Source organism: Saccopteryx leptura, chromosome 9 (assembly GCF_036850995.1).
Source record: "Saccopteryx leptura isolate mSacLep1 chromosome 9, mSacLep1_pri_phased_curated, whole genome shotgun sequence".
Lineage (NCBI taxonomy): Eukaryota > Metazoa > Chordata > Mammalia > Chiroptera > Emballonuridae > Saccopteryx > Saccopteryx leptura.
In genome coordinates, this window is record NC_089511.1 from 68,565,542 (window position 1) to 68,573,121 (window position 7,580).

At 39.3% G+C, this 7,580-nt stretch overlaps 1 protein-coding gene, 1 non-coding gene and 1 pseudogene across 2 annotated transcripts in view; 2 read left to right on the forward strand and 1 right to left on the reverse strand.

Annotated features, from left to right (window-relative positions):
* The window catches only part of CTNNA3 (catenin alpha 3), a 2,003,993-nt gene extending 1,998,800 nt beyond the window's left edge, over positions 1–5,193 (reverse strand). The window contains exon 1 of the mRNA XM_066349268.1: positions 5,143–5,193. The gene's annotated coding sequence lies outside the window, so the exon portion shown is untranslated. The remainder of the gene's footprint in view (positions 1–5,142) is intronic.
* On the forward strand, positions 3,148–4,213 carry LOC136381512 (GTP-binding nuclear protein Ran-like; annotated as a pseudogene).
* Positions 5,194–5,988: 795 nt separating the features above from the next.
* Positions 5,989–6,070, forward strand: TRNAS-UGA (transfer RNA serine (anticodon UGA)). The gene has a single exon. It is a non-coding gene; the product is annotated as a tRNA-Ser (tRNA).
* Positions 6,071–7,580: the final 1,510 nt, after the last annotated feature.

Sequence of the window (7,580 nt, forward strand, 5' to 3'; positions counted from 1 at the left end):
GTAATTTCTATTAAAATACCAGTGGCTTCGATTCCCGGCCAGGGCACACAGGAGAAGCGCCCATCTGCTTCTCCATCCCTCCCCCTTTCCTTCCTCTCTGTCTCTCTCTTCCCCTCCTGCAGCCAAGGCTCCATTGGAGCAAAGTTGGCGCTGGGGATGGCTCTATGGCCTCTGCCTCAGGCACTAGAATGGCTCTGGTTGCAACAGAGCAACGCCCCAGATGGGCAGAGCATCGCCCCCTGGTGGGCATGCTGGGTGGATCCCAGTAGGGCGCATGCGGAAGTCTGTCTGACTGCCTCCCCGTTTCCAACTTCGGAAAAATAAAAAAATTAAAAAATAAATAAATAAAAGTTCTTTAAAAAAAATACCAGTGGCTTATCTCACAGATCTAGAACAAATATTCCAAAAATTTATAAGGAACTACAAATGGCCCAAATAATCTCAGAAATCTTGAGAAAGAAAAACAAAGTTAAAGGTATCACACTACCTGATATCAAACTATACTACAAGTCCATAGTAATCAAAACAACATGGTATTGGCCTAAGAACAGGCATATAGATGAATGGAACAGAATAGAGAGCACAAAAATAAACTCCCACCTTTTTGGTCAATTAATCTTTGACAAAGGACATACAATAGAGAAAACACCGTCTCTTCAATGGTGTTGGAAAAATTGGACAGACACATACAAAATAAAATGAAACTAGACCACCAACTTACACGAGACACAGTATAAAATCAAAATTGATTAAAGACTTAAATGTAAGTCACAAAACCATAAAAATCCTAAAAGAAAACATAGGAAGTAACATTTCAAACATTTCTTGTAGTAATATTTTTACAGATATATCTCCTCAGGCAAGGGAAACAAAAGAACAAATTAAAAAATTGGACTATATCAAACTAAAAAGCTTTGGAACAGCAAAAGAAACCAATAAAATGAAGAGAAAAACCATTCAATGTGAGAATATATTTGTTGATATGTCTGATAAGGGGGTTAATAACCAAAATTTAAAAAGAACTTATAAAGCTCAACACCAGGAAGATAAACAATCCATAAAAAATGGTAAAAGGACCCGAATAGACACTTCTCCAAAGAGCACATACAGATGGCCAATAGACATATCAAAAAATGCTCAATGCCACTAACCATCACAGAGATACAAATTAAAAACCCAATGGGATATCACCTCACACCTACCAGAATGGCCCTTATCAATAAATCAACAAAAAACAAGTGCTGATGAGGATGTGGAGAAAAGGGAACCCTCATGCATTGTTGGAGGGAATGCAGACTGGTTCGTTCACTGTGGAAAATAGTATGGAGTTTCCTCAAAAAACTTAAAATGGAACTGCCTATGCCCCAGTGATTTCACTTCTGGGAATACAGCTGAAGAAACCTGGAACACTAATTTGAAAGAATATATGCACTTCTATGTTCGTTGCAGTGTAATTTACAATAGCCGAGATCTGGCAACAGCCAAAATACCCATCAGTAAATGAATAAATAAAATAGATGTGGTACATTTACACAATGAAACACTACTTGGCCATAAGAAATAAAAAATAAATTAAAAAATTAAAAAAAGGAAACCTTACCTTTTATTTGTGACCTGGAGATTATGTGAAGTAAAATAAACCAGTCAGAGAAAGACAAACACCATATTACCTCATTTGTGGGAGCTAATAAACAAAATAAACTGCCAAACAAAAGAGAAACAGGCATGAACACATGGAACAGACTGGCAGCTGTCAGAGTGAAGGGATATTGGGGTCTGTATGTAAGAAGGTGAAAGGATTAAGCAAAAACTTAAGAAGCATATATATAATACATAGACACAGACACAGTGTGGCGACAGCCAGAGGGAAAGGACGCTGGGGAGTGGGTGGAGATGGGCAAAGGGGAGCCGGGGTGGAAGGCCACGTTGCCTGCAGTGGACGGTGCACGGTGCAGTGTACAGATGCTTTCTGGTGAGTTGTACACTTAAAACTTGTATGATTTTGTGAACCAATGTCACCCCAATAAATTTAATTAAAATAAACAAGTAAAATAAAAAATTATTGTTTTAAACAATAATTAAATCATCTCACACTGGACAAGCCAATCATGGGACAGTTTCCTCTTTGTAAATAAAGGAATTAAGCTAGCTTTACTGTTTCTTTCAGTATTAAAATTTTATGGGGTTTTTTTAACTTTATGTATTTTTTTAAATACCCATCAAAATAATACAAAATAAATTTTGATTTGCCATAAAAGAACAGAGAAATGCCATATTGTTTCCAAACACATGCCTATTCTTGTCGATATTTCATTTCTGGCAGTGGCATCAAGAAAGGTTTTCAGAGAAAGCCACAAGCCATTTGCCTTCCACACCCAAACTAACTTTATAGAAAGAACAGGATCTGGGAGTGCCATGGAGGAGAAGGCAATCTTCTCCTACGGAACTACCAGGGCATCTTTACAAGGTAAAATGTCCATTTTCAAGTCAATGTTTTGCGATACTGTTTTCAGGAATCCTATTATATTTGTTCTAATTGTGTGAGAACATAGGTACTTTATTTTTTTCCCCTTATTTGCCACTCATTGCATCAAAGGCAATGCTAAAGACCTAATGTTATATCTAAAAGAACTCATCTGGAAATTCACATTTTTTGAAAATATAATCTATAATAATTTTGATCTCTTGGATCATTTAGAAATGTGATAAGTCAGAGGAAAAAGTTATTTTGTTTTTCAAAAAGTCTACATTAACTCAAGCTGAAAATTAAATGTTAAATGTATTTCACTTTTGAAATGTTAAAAGGAAATTTTAATGTCAGTTCTCATGAAACACACATTGACTTTGGTAATATACTTTTTTTTTCAGTCTTCCTTTCCCCTCAACAAAAAGCCTTCTAAATTCTCAAGCCCCGTCCAGATATAAAACAAACAAACAAACAAAATAAAATCCTCAAAGTAGAATTTTTGGTTGAACTATTTTAACCATAATCCATTCCCATTACTGTCAAGCTTTTAAGCAGTTGAAGACAACTCTTAAAAGGAGAAGAGGAGGTGAAGGTAGAGAAAGAAGATTTGATTTGCACTTTTGCCATTTTTCCAGCTCTCAGTCAGACAGGCTGGAGACACTTGTGGAAGTAACATTACAATGGCTGCCCAAGAACGGCAAGTTCAGTTCAAACTTGTATTGGTTGGCGATGGTGGTATTGGAATAAAGGCATTCATAAAACATAACCTGACTGGCGAATTTTACAAGAAGTGTGTAGCTACCTTGGATGTTGAAGTCCATCCCCTTGTGTCCCATTCCAACAGAGGACCTATTAACTTCGATGTGTGGGATACAGCTGATTAGGAGAAATTTTGTGGACTGCGAGATGGCTATTACATCCAAGCCCGTTATATTGTTAAAGTGTTTGAAGTAATTTCGAGAGTTACTTATAAGAATGTACTTAACTGGCAAAGAGATCAGGTATGAGTGTGTGAAAAATATTCCCAACATGTTGTGCAGCAACAAAGTGGGTATTAAGGACAGGAAAGTTAAGACAAAAACAATTGTCAGAAAGAAGAATCTTCAGTATTATGTATGATGTTTCTGCCAAAAGTCACCAGAGCTCTGAGATGCCCTTCCTCTAGTTTGCTAGAAAAGTAATCGGAGACCCTAACTTGGAGTTTGCTGCTATGCCTGCTCTTTCCCCACCAGAGTTCGTCATGGACCCAGCTTTGGCGGTACAATACAGCATGATCTAGGGCAGGGGTCCCCAATCTATGGCCCGCAGGCAGCATGCAGCCCCCTGAGGCCATTTATTCGCCCACACACACACACACACACACACACGCACTTCCAGAAGGGGCACCTCTTTCATTGGTGGTCAGTGAGAGGAGCAGATTGACCATTTCATTAGCCAAAAGCAGGCCCATAGTTCCCATTGAAATACTGATCAGTTTGATTTAAATTTACTTGTTCTTTATTTTAAACATTGTATTTGTTCCCGTTTTGTTTTTTTACTTTAAAATAAGATATATGCAGTGTGCATAGGGATTTGTTCATAGTTGTTTTTTTTATAGTCCGGCCCTCCAACGGTCTGAGGGACAGTGAACTGGCCCCCTGTGTAAAAAGTTTGGGGACCCCTGATCTAGGGGTTGCTCAGACAACTGCTCTTCCAGATGAGGATGGTGACCTGTGGAAAAAACAAACAAACTGGAGCCCAACTTAGAAGTTGTTTTTACAGGCAACTGCCCTATGGTATCAGCGCTGCAGTGTGTTTGCCACTTCATTATATAGCTAAACAAAACATGGGCCTTATCTTTGGATGCTGAAGATGAGTGAGTTTCAGAGTGAATATGGCAGTTAAAAAAAACAAATTTCATTTTTCTGAACCTGTAGATTTAGCTGTTTTGGAATAGGGTTGTTTCTTTATTTAGAGTTTCAAATATAAGACTGCTACAGTCACGTCACAATATTCAGTGATGAAATTTTGTTACTGCCATCCCCATTCCTTTTTATTTAAAATCAGAATAAAATTGTACTTCATATTTTTTTAAAGGGGGGGTAGACTTTCAGTAAATATCATCACTCAACTACACAGAATAAAAAAGACTTCAAGATCAGGATACAACTAATAAAATAGCAGGATTAAGTTATAGGTTATCTCTGACCACACATGGAATCTAAGAACGAGATAAAAAGACAAAAACTTACTTCTTGGATAGTGTCAACTAGAAAAGGGCAAGTAAAATTCATACATGATAAAACTTATGCCTAGGAATGTCAGTAATAACTTTGTTCCCATATAGTGTTCATAGAGAAATTGTAATCACTCATGTAGCTCTGCCAAACTTAAAACAAAAGATGTTAAATTTCTAAAAGCAAGAATCTCAAATTCCATAAAATGTATTCTTACAATTCTCAAATATCTTGCTCCCCTTTCACAATTAAATCGATTTCGATACTTAGCACCATAATTTATTTAGGAGAAATAATATTGATGTCTCAAGAAAATTCACACAGCCGTCATTTAACATAGAGGCTTCCAAAGCTCAAGGATTTGCCTTCCTGCCTTAATACGAAATGTAACTTTATAAAAAAGACCGTGAAGTTCCCAAGAAGAGTTTTAGAAATTTAAACTAGTAAAAATCCACATACTGTTTGCCCAAATCGCCCAGAATCAGAACTTTCTGCCTATGCGGCTCACATGCTGCGGCTAGGAACTGCGCATGCGCCATGGCGTCAGCGGGCCACCCTGACCCTGCGAGTCGCAAATCGCCGCCGCCTCACTTATCTGAGGTGAGCGACAAAATTACAGGCCTACCGGTTCCGGAGCTTTAAGGAAATAACGCAAATAAAGCACCTGGTGCACTAACTACACTTTACAAGGGAGGGTTTAAATGGCATTAACAATAGAATGCAGATCTAATGCACAAAACTTGGTTGTCAATCCATAACGTGAGAAGGCTGAGCCCACACCTGGGTCCCCATTTCTCCCAGTAGGGCTCGGCAGTGAAGGGGAAACTGGAGAGGGGAAAATGAGAAATGACTGTATGAACAAGAGCCAGGATGGGGGCGCCCAGCGCCGCTGGCCCAGACCCTCAGCCTCACCCCTCCCGCACTTTCACCGCGGAAACGCCGCCGCAGTGACGCATCCCCTCGCAGAAATTTTCCCCAGCGCGGGCCCGTCGCCCTGCACGGGACGTTTTATGTTTCACAGCTCTCTCTGTGACCTAATCAAGAAGCGGGAGGGCAATAGTGAGGCCAAGGACTACGCGCCAAACAAGGTTGTGATTTCGGAGCGTAGCGAAGGGAAGGGTTTCTATGACCGTCTACTTAATGGATTCTATTATTTCTTAGCATCTGCGGTATAGTTCCCACAATTTAAGCCGTCAGCCCCGGCCACTTCTCCGTAAAGTTATAAACCAGCCTACTTTGGGTCTGGCGCGCGTGCGCATAGTTATTAATATACTAAAGTGTCTCCGCCTTTCCTTCAACCTCGTGGCAGCGATGGCCGAGTGGTTAAGGCGTTGGACTTGAAATCCAATGGGGTCTCCCCGCGCAGGTTCGAACCCTGCTCGCTGCGGAAGCGGGTAGCTTATGTGTTTTAGGTTTCTATTCCGTTTTTATTAGATGCCTTGAAATGATAACCTTCACTCTTCCTGTTTTATTTCCCATACACGCTAGCTAAACGGAGTGCACACACAAAGGTTGAATGTGCCAAAGAAAAACCAAGTTGTCAGTGTTTCAAACATACGCTGTTTACGCTAAAGATGAAAGTCTTCCTGTGTTCTAAACGGTAAAATGATAATTTAAAATCAAGCGACAAGTGAACGCACAACTAAGTGGAACAACAAATAAGTGCTTCTCTCTCTTTCTCAGTCCCTCTCTCTTCCTCTCTGTCTCTCTAAAATCAATCAATACATTTAAAAAATAAATAAAATCTTGTTCCTCAATGTAAAGAGCAAATTTGCAAATAAATAGTGCTGGAAAATTTCAGGCTATCACAACTAAATTATCATCTCATTCAAACAGATGACAAGGCTAATGCTGCCTCTCCTTTCATTTCAAAATTACCTTCAACCGTTCCCCCCATCACATCCAAAACTGGTGTGAAATGGGAGATAAAAACTTTCAAAAGCTCAACTTTTAAAACATAATGGAACACTATGCACATAGCCACTAAAATGATATTAATGACATGGGAAGGCCTTCCTCATGCATTGCCAATGCAAAAAGGTTGGAAAACATTTTATATTATGATTACATTTTTGTTCAAAAATTCAACTATGTGGCACGAATGGGAGAAAAGGGAAATGAATAGGAGCTGGAAAGAAATAACCAAAATTATAGCAGTAATTATTATCTCTAGGTGGTGAGATTTTAATTTTAAGATAGTTTTTTGCTTAGCTAGTTTTCTTTTATATATGGACCCAGTATTTTTTTTAATAATAAAAAAAAATGGTGAGGTTATTCTTTGAGACCCTGCACAATCCTTTTCTGCTCGCTCCCTTTCATCCACTTTCACCTTCTCCCTCCCAGCCCATGTTTTCCAGGTGTCCTTGGGAGTTTCCTAACACCTCAAGGCTGGAGATAGCTTTCTGAGGCACCTGAAGAACATTCCCTACACAGCCACCATCCCATCTGAGACTTGGCTGACCATATACAGTCACCACATTCACATCTTCAATCCATCCTCTCTGCCCAATCCCAACCTCTTCTGTCACTTATAAGTAACCCATTCATGTCACTTATGAGTAACTTCATTTGTTTCCTAGCTGGTCTCCTTCCCTCTTTTAGTCAGCATCACATTGAGCTGCAAATAATGGCAAACCCAATTCTAGTGACTTAAACACATAAGGATTTCTCTCAAATCTGGGAGTAGGAAATTCTCAGATGGAACAGGGAACAGGATTGATTCCATCTTTCTGCTCTGCCATTTTTAATGCATAGGCTTATCCACTGCTTGTCTCCTCATCCTAAGATGTTTGCTATGCCTCTAGACTTTGCATCTGTATTCAGCTAGGAAGGGGAGAGACAAGAATCCTTCGTTTATGTCTCATTTACTCGATCTGTGTACCAGGGCTATAACTAGC